The following is a 12557-nucleotide window of genomic DNA, read 5'->3' on the forward strand; positions in this document are numbered from 1 at the left end:
CAAGGAGGCAGCCTAGTCACTCTCAGTCTGCAGAGGCTTCGCTGAGCTGCTGTGGGCTCTGCCCAGCTGCTGCATGAACTTCCTTGCAGTCCTGTTTATATGGGTGTAGTTAGAACTGCTTCCACTATGTTGGCCCGCCTCTGTAGTGACAGACTCTCTCTGTAATGGCGGGTTGCCTTCATGACGGCAGGTTGCCTCAGGAACTGTAGGCTGCCTCTGTAATGGCGGACGCCCTTCCTCCACACAGCTGGACCATCCCGGGTTCAGTTGTGCTTGCCGTGAAAGTCTCAACCCAGAGCGTTTCCAATTGCTGTTTTTTTGTTTTTGTTTTTGTGGGGGTAGGACTGGCCGAGCCCGGTCACCTGGCTCCCTGCCTCAGAGCCTTTTGTTTTTCAGTTGAACGGTCGGCTCTCTACTAGGTGACCTGGTCGCCTGTTGAATAGGCGCCGGGATCTGTGTGATTTCCCATGCGGCAACCCACTGTGCCAGCTGAAACCGCGGCTCTGAGATTTGTGGCTCTTTTTTGCCTGGGAATCTCCTGGCCTGGCTTCCTGCTTCAGCTCCCCTTGCTGGCTAAGGGTGAACACAGTCTTGTTTACTCTGCACCGGGAGCCACTGAGCCAGTTGAAACCGTGGCTCTGAGATTCATGGCACTTTTTTGCCCAGGAATCTCCTGGCCTGGCTCGCTGTTTCAGCTCCCTTTACTGGTTAAGAGGGGACACAGTTTCATTTACTCTGCACCGGGAGCCGCTGCGCCGGCTGAAACTGTGGCTCTGAGATTCATGGCGCTTTTTTGCCCGGGAATCTCCTGGCCTGGCTCCCTGTTTCAGCTCCCCTTGCTGGCTAAGAGGGGACACATTCTAGTTTACTCTGCACTGGGAACCCCTGCACCAGGGCGCAGGCCAAACAGCCGGGCCGGCCAAAACAGCCGCGCTGGTGACCCGTGGGCCTCCTCCGCCTGCGAATCTTCTGGTCTGTGGGCAGTAAAAATCTGTCTGGAAATGCAGCGTCCACTCACCCTCTGTGCTTTCACTCGGACCTGCAATCCTGAGCTCCTCCTAACTGGCCACTTGGATCGCCCCCCATTTTGTAGGATATTTTAAAACTATATAGCAAAGCATTATTATTATTACTGTTTTCAACATTTTCATAGTATCTTCATTGTCCTATAGATTTCACAGTTTTTGTTGAGATACCAGCTGTCAGTCTAATCTTATTTTTTTCTTGCAAGTTAATGTTACATTTGGCCTTAATCATGAACATCCAAATTTCATTTTTATTTTCTTCCTTTCTCATTTATGATTTATCTCCATGAGTTTCCAATTCAAAAACATTTCATGATTCAGTAGCAATATTTTTAAATGTAAAAGGAACAGCAATATTTGTAAAAGATACAAGGAACTATAAGCTCTGGAAGGAAGAAGAATGTCCCTGATTAACATGCTTAGACTAGGATAAATTGAGAGGGTTTAATAGAATGAAAATGTATTGGGAGGGTGTAAGAAAGCCATGAGGGATGTAGTGCAGTACTCCCAGGGCTGGTAACTGCAGAGTTGTTACCACCCTCTGTAACCAGGAGGTGGTTACAGGAATCTTAGAGGATTGAGTTCTGTTGAGATAGCTACCTTGAGAAGAACACAGCTTTCCCTGTAGAAGGATATAACTAGCTTGAAGGTATCCCACAGGGAGAAAGACAGAGTAAATACAATCTAATCTTACAACTTTGAAGATCATTTGCCATTCTCTCTAGTTTCCTTTAGGTAATTTTGTTTGTTTTATTTTTATGTTTTTGAGTGTTCTCATAAGTGTGATTTTCTTTGTTTGGATGCTGCTTGGAGTTTACAGAGTTTTGTTAATCTTTAACTTGATGTCATCAGTTTTAGAAAGTTATTTGTTCACATATTCCTTATGTCTCCTCTATTAATTTTTCTTCTGAAGTTCAAATTCTTATATTTTATACCATAGTTATTAATATAGCCCCTACACTGCTTACTTTCTTTTGTATATTTCCCATTCTTTTGTTTCTCCCCCATTTTAGATATTTTATTTTAACCAACTTTTCTCTTTACTTATTCTCTGTTTATCTGTATCTAAACTGTTGTTAAACCTATCTCCTTAATCTATTGAGATCTAAGTTATTGTACCTTTTAGTTCTAGAATTTTCATTAATTTCTTTATGATTTTCAGTTTTTTGCCAAGTTCTTGAATATCCTATGTCTTTTAAAGTATGTGTTTGGCTGGGCACAGTGGCTCACACCTGCAATCCTAGCACTTTGGGAGACTGAGGCAGGCAGATCACCTGGGGTCAGGAGTTTAAGATCAGCCTGGCCAACATGGTGAAACCCCATCTCTTCAAATAAATACAAAACTTAGCCAGACATGGTAGCACATGCTTGTAATCCCAACTACTTGGGAGGCTGAGACAGGAGAATTGCTTGAACCCAGGAGGCAGAAGTTGTAATGAGCAAAGATCACACCACTGCACTCAGCCTGGGCAACAGAGCAAGACTCTGTCAATCAATCAATCAATCAATCAATGTATGTATGTATGTATGTATGTATGTATGTATGTGTTTGATAACTCCATATTCTGCATCCTCTATATTTTTTATTCTGTCATTTTCCATGACTTATTATTTCTCATATTTTTACCACATTGTCTTGTCTCCTTTTTTTCTGATATGGCACTGAATATGAAAAGTTATTAAAAAAAAATTGAAGCCTAGGATCATGTCATCTTAGTCTAGAGAAAATTTGCCTTTGCTTCTGGTAGACAGTCTGAGCCACTAGCAGTCATAGATCATTTTGATCAAATTTTAGGAACTGAGACTTTTTGAAGCTGAGCTTTAGTAGGTTTCACAGCTGATTTCTTTCTGGTTCACACTTACACAGAAGATATAGTCCACCAGAATCTCAGGCTAAAGTTGCACTTTTTATTAGAGCTCCCCATCCTTGGCAGATACTGAAGAGCAATGTTTGCTTTCTTTTGTTTTTTATTTTATTTTTTTATTTTAGTTTTTTATTGCATTTTAGTTCAGAAGACTTTAAAATGTCTACTCAAAGTCTCACTCTCCCAAATGCTACTTCTGGCTTAGCAGATGCTTCTTGCAGAAAACCTAACCCAGATGTCTCCCTTGTTTTCCTGGGTTTTCTTCCTCCAAAGGGCTTAAAGACCTGAAATTTCTTATGCTTTGCTAGCTCTGTTAGGTATTCAAGCAGATGATTTTTATATCTTGTTCACCTTTTTGCTTTATGATTTTATTTTATTTTATTTTTTTGAGACAGAGCTTTGCTCTTGTTACCCAGGCTGGAGTGCAATGGCTTGATCTCAGCTCACCGCAACCTCCACCTCCTGGGTTCAAGCAATTCTCCTGCCTCAGCCTCCCGAGTAGCTGGGACTACAGGAATGAGCCACCATGCTCAGCTAATTTTTGTATTTTTAGTAGAGATGGGGTTTCACCATGTTGACCAGGATGGTCTCAATCTCTTGACCTCATGATCCGCCCGCCTCAGCCTCCCAAAGTGCTGGGATTAAAGGCGTGAGCCACCACGCCCGGCCTAACTATGATTTTATTTTTTTAATTTCCAACTTTAATTTTATGTTCAGGGAGAGGGAGAGGATCAGGAAGAATAGCTAGTTGTCCTTTTCTTGTTGTGCTCAGCAGGGTGGTTATTCTGTAACATGTTGTTAGCCATTCCTGCAATCTGCTTTCCAAACTCAACATAAGCAATACTTTTAAAAACCTAAAAATAAATTAACAAAAAAATCAGTGGCTTCATGATACATTTAAAATGAAATCCAACTACCTAATTAATATTTCTACAACGTCCCACAAAAGCTGGACACAGCCTACTTATTCAAACTTACCTTAACTAATGCCCCCTAAACTCACTGACTCTTACAAGATCAGCCTTTCTGTCCTCACACACAGCAAAGAACCTCAGACTTTGCATTTATTGTTCATCTTAGAATGCTATTACCAGAGCTTTCCAAATAATCTATTCCTACACATCCTTATCTTTGCTCAAACAGTTCTTCCTTAAAACAACCTAGCCTGCCCTTCCAACTTAAGAGACTTCCCTACTCCCCACTCTCTGTTGTGAACAACACCATCTTTACTTGTTATACTGCATTTACTACAATCTGCAAATTACCTTTACTTTTATTAGATTTTTATTTTAACAGTGTCAGAACTTTGTGAATCATTGTTGTGTCTTTTGAATAACGCCTGGTGCGTAGTAACTACTCATTAAATATTTATTTAAATAAATGAATTATGGCCCATGACTATACACAAATTCATTATCTTCTTTGACCCTCTTTTCGCCTTTTATTTTAAGTGGTGGTGATCATCATCATAATACCTGGTATAACTAGTTAATAAAATATTAAACGTGAAAATATCTGATGCCTCCGAGACATCCAATAAATTTATTTTGTCTTCCCTCTTTTTTACTCTTTCCTTTCTCCAAGTAGTTACTGAATGATAAAGTAAGCACCATTTTATTTTTTGGCATAATCTATTATTCCCCTGAGGAATCTAGTAAGGAGTCATTTCTAATGCAATGCATTTATAGAATGGGGCTGGGGGCTTTCAAATTTCCCTGGGAAAATATGGGCTTTTTTCTTTTTGATGATTTCTGTGTAGTCTTGATAAAAACCTCCTTAGTCCTTGAAAATAAATGTTTACATAAATTAAAAAAAAAATGAAATAAAATGAATATTTATCTGATTTGAGTTTGGCATTAATTTGTGTATAGCAACTGCATTGGAAATATAGCAAAATGCTTGCCTTTGCTGTGAATCCATTACTGACTGTCACCTCCTATTCCCCAGTCACTATCTAATTAAGGCATTGCCTGGATTTTATGTCCTAGAAGTGAGGTGGACAGAATTTATTTACTGCAGGACCCCTAGCTACATGATGGTTAAATGATCTGAATATATGTGGCTACTTATTAAATATGATTTGACTGTTATTTATTAGTGTTGAGACATTTTGGAACTTCAATTCCCATGTATCACATTATTTCTGTTCTTAGGTTTTTAATGAACAAGCATTTCACCAAGTAGATCTCATTAGCACAGACATATCAGGATTGGTAGAGTTGTTCTATACTTCATTCTGTGGGGAGCAGTATGACCGAATTCTGCAGAGGTTGGCAGGGCTCTGGTCTGCTGCCATTGAGTTATAGAATATAAGGTATTGCATGCATAATAGATTAGCAATTTGAAACATTTCCTTCTTGATTTTATATATCCATAATACGTTAAACCTTGCTCCAGAAGTCTTGCTGTTAAGGAGGACTCAATTTATTCCATCAAATTGTCTTCACTACCTGTATCCGGCATTAGGAACAAGAAATCCTTACTTATTAGGATCTCACACTAAAATTCTATGCATTCTGGTTTGCTTGTAGATAGCCAAGTGACTACAAATTTCTCATGTTTAAATACTTTGTGACACCATTAGAGAGAGAGCAAAAAATAAAAATATTAAATGTGTCATAAACATAGTCATTATTTCTAGCACATACTGAAAATTACCAGTATCAACAAGGATATGAAAACTTCAAATTAAAGTCACAAGCTAAAACAGAGTAAATAATCACTCTTTTTACAACAAATGTGAGGCTATGAGTCTATCAAATGAGAAACTGTAAGAACTGTATACACTGTGAAGTTTAGTATGTCTTGAGACTTTCCCTTCAGGTAGACACATTGCTTATAACGTGTTCACTAGAACCACATTATAATTAGAAACACTTGAAAACTCCAGCTCTTGATGGAGGATATATCTAATAGTATGAATTGATTTTGACATTATTAATGAATTTATTCTGCTAAAGCAAATGCTGCTTTTTGAGATGAAAGATATAATGTTTAAATTTCATTAGTTCTTTTTAGAGACACACAAAATTGGCAAATCCAGATGCCTTTGAAAGTTCATAATCACATAATCTGAGTTATTAATTATGTCGTCTTTTTTGAACAACCTTAGATTAGTTATTGTTTTGTAGACTATATTTCATTTTCTGGCTGCTGTATTGGTTTGTGTTTTAATCACAATTGAACAAGTATTTATTTGTGAAGCCTCTCGCTAGCAATGTGTTTCACAAAAATTCTCTTATGCATTTAAAATGTTTGATGTCGTTTCCAGTAAACTGTAGTTATTAAATCCAAAATAGTGACTGAATTGCTTATATTTATCTCTTTATCGTTCCTTCATTTATTCTAGTCACTAATTCATTTATAATAACATTCTCTACCTCTTGTGGTTTTTAATCACATAAAACATGTATATGGGTTTAGAATAGTACCAGCATGTAATCAAAGCTCAGTAAACATTAGTTATTATTATTTGTATTAATTTAATTATTCAATCAATTGTTAGAATCCATTACAGACAGGTAGGTGCTATGCAAAAATGATGAGTAAGGCACATAAGTATTCACACTTATGAAACATATTCCATGGATAACCAACTAAAGAAACATAAGTGTGTGCTGGGTAAAATGCTTTCCTAGTAATCACGCCAGCAAAATGTATAAACATAAAATGTCAAGCCCTTTTCAAAAACATCTCCTTAAAAGTATCTTAGTAACTTGTCTCCTTTTCTTAAAAACTAAGAATTCAGTGATTTAACAAAAGTTTTAGAGCTATTTTCAATCATCATAGTTCTCTATAATAGAAAGAAATCTATAGTGTGAGCTAGGAAAGTTAGTTCCAGCTGATAGCAAGCTGTCTGCATGGCCTTGGGTAGGTCATTGAAACTTACTTGGTCATGATAATGAAAAGCAAATGCCTGGAAGTTAAGGCCCAGGAATCTGTAGTTTAAGAAAGCTTCTTAGGTGCTTCTATTACTAAAACCTAGCCAGCCAGTGTTACAAAGATTGCTAGCAATTCTCCTAATTCTTTTACACTGACAAGAACTTGAAAAGCCAGTGAATGAGTGGATGATATGGTTCTACGTTTTTGTGCAGTATATAAACATTGCATCTAAAATGTCCCTAGTCTTAAGATGAGTGTTATTAATGCATTTTGTCAATTAGGCATTACTTTGGATTCAGAAAGGCGTCAATTAAAATGACATCCATGTTGTGGCAATTAGACATGTCAGTCCTGCAGCTTACTATGAATGACTTTACAATCTCATAATTTTAATATCAATCTCAAAACAATAGGAAGCTTTGCCCATGAGAGGAGGAAATATAATTTTGAACTACAGAGTACAGATGAGTTTTTTGGAGGCATTGTGACAACCGGGTATCCAGGTACTTGATAGACAAAGAAGAAATTTTTGAAATTGAGACTTGATGCCAGAAAGAAGATGAGAATGCAGAATCTGTTTATCTGTTCATTTATTCCACAAATGGTTACTGAATTCTGGCATTATGCTGGCCACAAGTTTGCACTTGCAAATATAATATATTCCTCAGTTTTAAAGTGATTAGAGCTTACTGACCAGCAATCTTTTCCAATCTTTATATGATCTAGGCAAATAATTTTGCCTAGATCATGATTAAACTGTTAAGCGCCTTTAAAAATTATCTTACCTTTGTAATTTGGTTAGACTAATTTATTCAAAAGTTTAGTTTCAGTGATGGTATTTTTCATGACCTTTGCCAGATCACATATAATCTCTGATCATTTACTTTATATATTTTTCTTTGTGTCAACTGGTTATTTATACCTAAACACAATTGAGATAGCCAGGTGGGAGAGGGTCCCTAGAGAAACTCCAACCAGCCTGCCCACTGAGGTGGAGCCTCAAGAAGTTCATGCCCTTTGCAGTGGGAGGAGCCTGGCCCCTCCTCTTCCTATGTGAAACCTGGGATTCCAATGGCCTAGCAGGAAGTGCTGTAGTGGAGGGACTTGACCTTGGGAGAATCCCTGTTTCTCCCTCTTTTTTCCCCCACTTTTACCCAATAAAATCCTGCTTTACTCACCCTTTAAACCATCTGGGAGCCTAAATTTTCATGGCCATGGGACAGACAAGAACCCCATCTTTAGTTGAACTAAGGAAATGTCCTGCAACACAATTATTTAAAATATAAAGTTTAAATCAGTACCATAAGTAAGAAATCAATACCATTTGCCATAAATGTTTGGTAACCATAAAAATAAATACAATGAAAGCAAAACAATACTGTGACGTATCATACTTAGATGCAGTTTCCTGATCAGTGGTCAATAATGGCTTTCATGTTATTAAGAATGGGTATTAGCAATAGTTAGAAAGGTGTTAAAATATATTTTCAACAAATTGTTGCTTTCTCCTTAATCCAAAGTTCCCCAAAACAACAAAAAAATTATCAAGTTACTAATGCTGATTCAATAAAACTTTATGCATAATAGGGAGAATAATAGGTTTAACAAATACAAAAATTTCCTAACAGATTCTAAAAAATAAACATTGATATTAAAATATATCCCCATATATAGGAACCCCCCAAGCCTTCTTGATCTTGCCTGCCTGCCTGCCTGCTCTCTTGCTTACTTGCACCTTCACTCACCTCCTCCTCAAAGATCGAAGGTGCTCTGACCACAGACTGCTGCTGGGATGGGAGACAGAGGAGGTGGCTCAGGGAAAATGAGGCTGCAGTGGTGGTGGTAGGAAGATATTGGGCAAGGACAAGCAGCAGGAGCAAACTATCGTCGAGAACCTGGTCATGACCAAGTATCAGATGTAGGGGTGGCATCGCCAACTGGGTACTTTGGTCCTTACTGGAGGCATTCATTTCAGGTGTATGGGTACTGAGCCTGTGTGAGGAAGGTGATGCCATTATTATGGCAGAAACAGAGAAAATTTTCAAGAAAGAAAAGGAAATGAAGAAAGATATTGCTTTTCCCACCAGTATTTCAGTAATTGTATGTCAATTCTCTCCTTTGAAGAGTGACAAAGACTACATTCTCAAGGAAGGTGACCTTGGAGTCCATGTGGATGGCTTCATCGCTAATGTAGTTCATACTTTTGTGGTGGATGTAGCTCAGGGTGTATGTATGTTCATACTTTTGTAGCTCAGTTCATACTTTTGTAGCTCAGGGTGTATGTTCATACTTTTGTAGCTCAGGGTGTAAGTTCATACTTTTGTGGTGGATGTAGCTCAGATCCAAATAACAGGGTGGAAAGCAGATGTTATTAAGGCAGCTCACCTTTGTGCTGAAGCTGCCCTAAGCCTGGCCAAACCTGGAAACCAGAACACACAAGTGACAGAAGCCTGGGACAAAGTTGCTCATTCATTTAACTGCATGCCAATAGAAGGTATGCTGTCACACCAATTGAAGCAGCATGTCATCAATGGTGAGAAAACCTTTATCCAGAGCCCCACAGATCAGCAGAAGAAGGATCATAAAAAAGCTGAATTTTATGTTTTTCTCAGCACAGGAGAGGGCAAGGCCAAGGATGCAGGACAGAGAACTACTATTTACAAAGGAGACCCTGCTAAATAACATAGACTACAAATGCAAACTTCATACACCTTGTTCAGTGAGGTGGAAAGGCATTTTGATGCTGTGCCGTTTACTTTAAGAGCATTTGAAGATGAAAAGTAGGCTTGGATGGGTGTGGTAGAGTGTACCTAGCATGGACTGCTACAACCATTTGATGTTCTCTGTGAGAAAAGGGGTGAATTTGTTGCCCAGTTTAAATTTACAGTTCTGCTCATGCCCAATGGCTCCATGCTGATAACCAGTGATCCCTTTGAGCCTGACCTCTGCAAGTCTGAAATAGAGGTCCAGGATGCAGAGCTAAAGGCCCTCCTACAGAGTTCTTCAAGTTGAAAAACCCAGAAAAAGGAAAAAACGAAAGCCTCCAAGACTGCAGAGACCACCACCAGTGGGGAAACATTAGAAGAAAAGAAAACTGCAGAATCGGGTGGGGCCCATCTCCCCAGATTGCTGCTCCTGCCTCATCCCCTTCCCACTGTACCCCAGGCTCTGTGAAGTGCAGTTATTCTTCTCCACCTGGGACCACTGGCAGAGCAGGGGTCTCCCTGCCCCCATCCCAGTTCCCCAACCCACACGCTTCCATCAGCAGCCAGCTTCAACTGACTCTGGTCTTAGGAGATGAGGGTTTCCAACCAGAGAAGACTACTTTAAATGAAAAAAAAAAAAAAAAAAAAAAAAAAAAAAAAAAAAAAAGAAATTGAATAATAAAATCAGGAGTCAAAAACCAAAAAAGAAAGAAAGAAACTCCCACAGAATCAACAACAAAAACATCTCTTGGAACAACATAAAAACTTCTTGCAACTAGTAAGTGATTATAGCAAGGTTGCAGAATACAGGTAAATAAACAAACATCAATCACTTTCCTATACATAAGCAAGGAACAAGTGGAATTTCAAACTAAAAATATATCATCTACATTAACAACCAATACCATGAAACACTTAAGTATAAATCTAACAAAATATGTTCAACATCTGTATGAAGAAAATGACAAAACTGATGAAGAAAATCAAAGAACTAAATGAAGGGATAGTCCATGTTCATTAATAGAAAGACTCAATACGATTTTTCCCAACTTGGTCTCTAGATTTAACATAGTCCCAATCAAAATCTCAGCAAGTTATTTTGTGGATATCAAAAAACTAATTATAAAGTTTATATGAAGAAGCAAAAGACCCAGAATAGCCAACACAATATTGAAGGAGAACAAAGTTGGGACTACTTGACTTCAAGACTTAGTATAAAGTTAGAGTAATCAAGACAGTATGCTATTGCAAAAAGAAAAAAAAAATAGCCTCGTGCAGTTGCTCATGCCTATAATACCAACACTTTGTGAGACTGAGGCAGGAGGATTGTTCGAGTTCAGGAGTTTGAGACCAGCCTGGCAAGATAGTGAGACTCTGTCTCTACACAAAAATTAAAAATTAGCCATGTATGGTGGCTTTCAAGTTTAGTCTCAGCAATTCAGGAGGCTGAGGTAGGAGAATAGCTTAAGCCCAATAGTTTGAGGCTGCAATGAGTTATGCTCTTGCAATCTCACCACTGTACTCCAACCTGGACAAGACCATGACACTCTGTTTCTAAAAAATAAAAAAGACGTAATTTAATGGAACACAATATAGAGACCTGTTAGAGACAAGAAATAAGCCCACACAAATGTCAACTGATCGTTGACAAGGAAACAAAGGCAATACAATAGAGAAAAGAGAGTCTATCAACAAATAGTGCTGGAGAAACATGACATCTACATGCAAAATAATTTTAAAAGGGAATCTAGGCACAGACTTTACATGCTCCACAAAAATTATTTTGAAATGAATGATAGATGTAAATGTAAAATGCAAAACTACAAAAAGATAACAGGGGAAGATTTAAATGACCTTTGATTTGGTAATGACTTTTAATATATAATACCAGAGACACAATCCATGAAAGAAAGAATTGACAAGCTGAATTTCATTAAAACTGAAAACTTCTGCTCTGCAAAATGTGCTATTAAAAGAATTAGAAGATAAGCCACAGACAAGATGAAAACATTTGCAAAATTTACATCTAACAAAGGACTATTATCCAAAATAGACAAAGAACTCTTAAACAATAAAAAAAGAACCACTGAGTTAAAAATGGGCAAAAGGTCTCAACAGAGACACCTCATAAAAAAGATACAGAAGGCAAGTAAGCATATGGAAAAGTACTCAACATCATATGCCATTAGAAAGTTACACATTAAAACAGCAATGACATCCCACTACTCACCTATTAGAATGGCCAAAATACAAAACACTGACAACACCAAATGCTGGCAAGGATATGGAGCAACAGGAACTCCCACTCATTGCTGATGGGAATGCAACATGGCACAACCACTTTGGAAAACAGTTCGGCACTTTCTTACCACACAATTCAGTAATTGCGCTCCTTGGTATTTATCCAGATAAACTGTAAACTTATGCCCACAAAAAAACTTACACATAGATGTTTATAGTAGCTTTAATTTTCATGAACTCTAAATTTCTGTGAATATAAATTTCTGTAAATTTCAGTTTAACTTTTATAATTCTTATAATTCAGTTTAATATAATTTTAATTTTTGAAAGCAAGCCTGATGTCCTTTATTAGGTGACTAGACAGATAAACTGATAATACAATTTAGCAATGGAATATTATTCAACACTCAAATGAAATGAGCTATCAAACCATGAAAAGACATGGAGGAAATTTAGAAGCATATTACTAAGTTAAAGACACCAATCTGAAGAGGCTACATGCAGTATTATTCCAACTACAGGACATTCTAGAAAATGCAAAGCTATGGAGATAGTTAAAAAAAAATCAGTGATTGCCAAAGATTAGGTAGAAAGGAGGGTGAATACATGGAGGATAGAGGATTTTTAAGGCAAGAGGTTATACTCTATGATACTTTAATGGTAATCATGTCACACATTTGCCAAAACCCATTAAAATATACCACTACTATGTATCCATAGAATTTTCTTAAAACATACAGAGAATGTACACCACCAATAGAAAACCCTGCTATATAAAGTATGGACTTTTGAGTAATAATGATGTCAATACAGATTCATTGAATATAACTAATATATCA

General features: G+C 37.6%; 1 pseudogene; it reads left to right on the forward strand.

Moving 5' to 3' along the window:
• Positions 1–221: 221 nt before the first annotated feature.
• On the forward strand, positions 222–9946 carry LOC105713464 (proliferation-associated protein 2G4-like; annotated as a pseudogene).
• The last annotated feature ends 2611 nt before the right edge of the window (positions 9947–12557 follow it).

This window comes from Aotus nancymaae, unplaced genomic scaffold (genome assembly GCF_030222135.1).
Source record: "Aotus nancymaae isolate 86718 unplaced genomic scaffold, 86718_ANA_hifiasm-v0.15.2.pri h1tg000020l, whole genome shotgun sequence".
Classification (NCBI taxonomy): Eukaryota; Metazoa; Chordata; class Mammalia; order Primates; family Aotidae; genus Aotus; species Aotus nancymaae.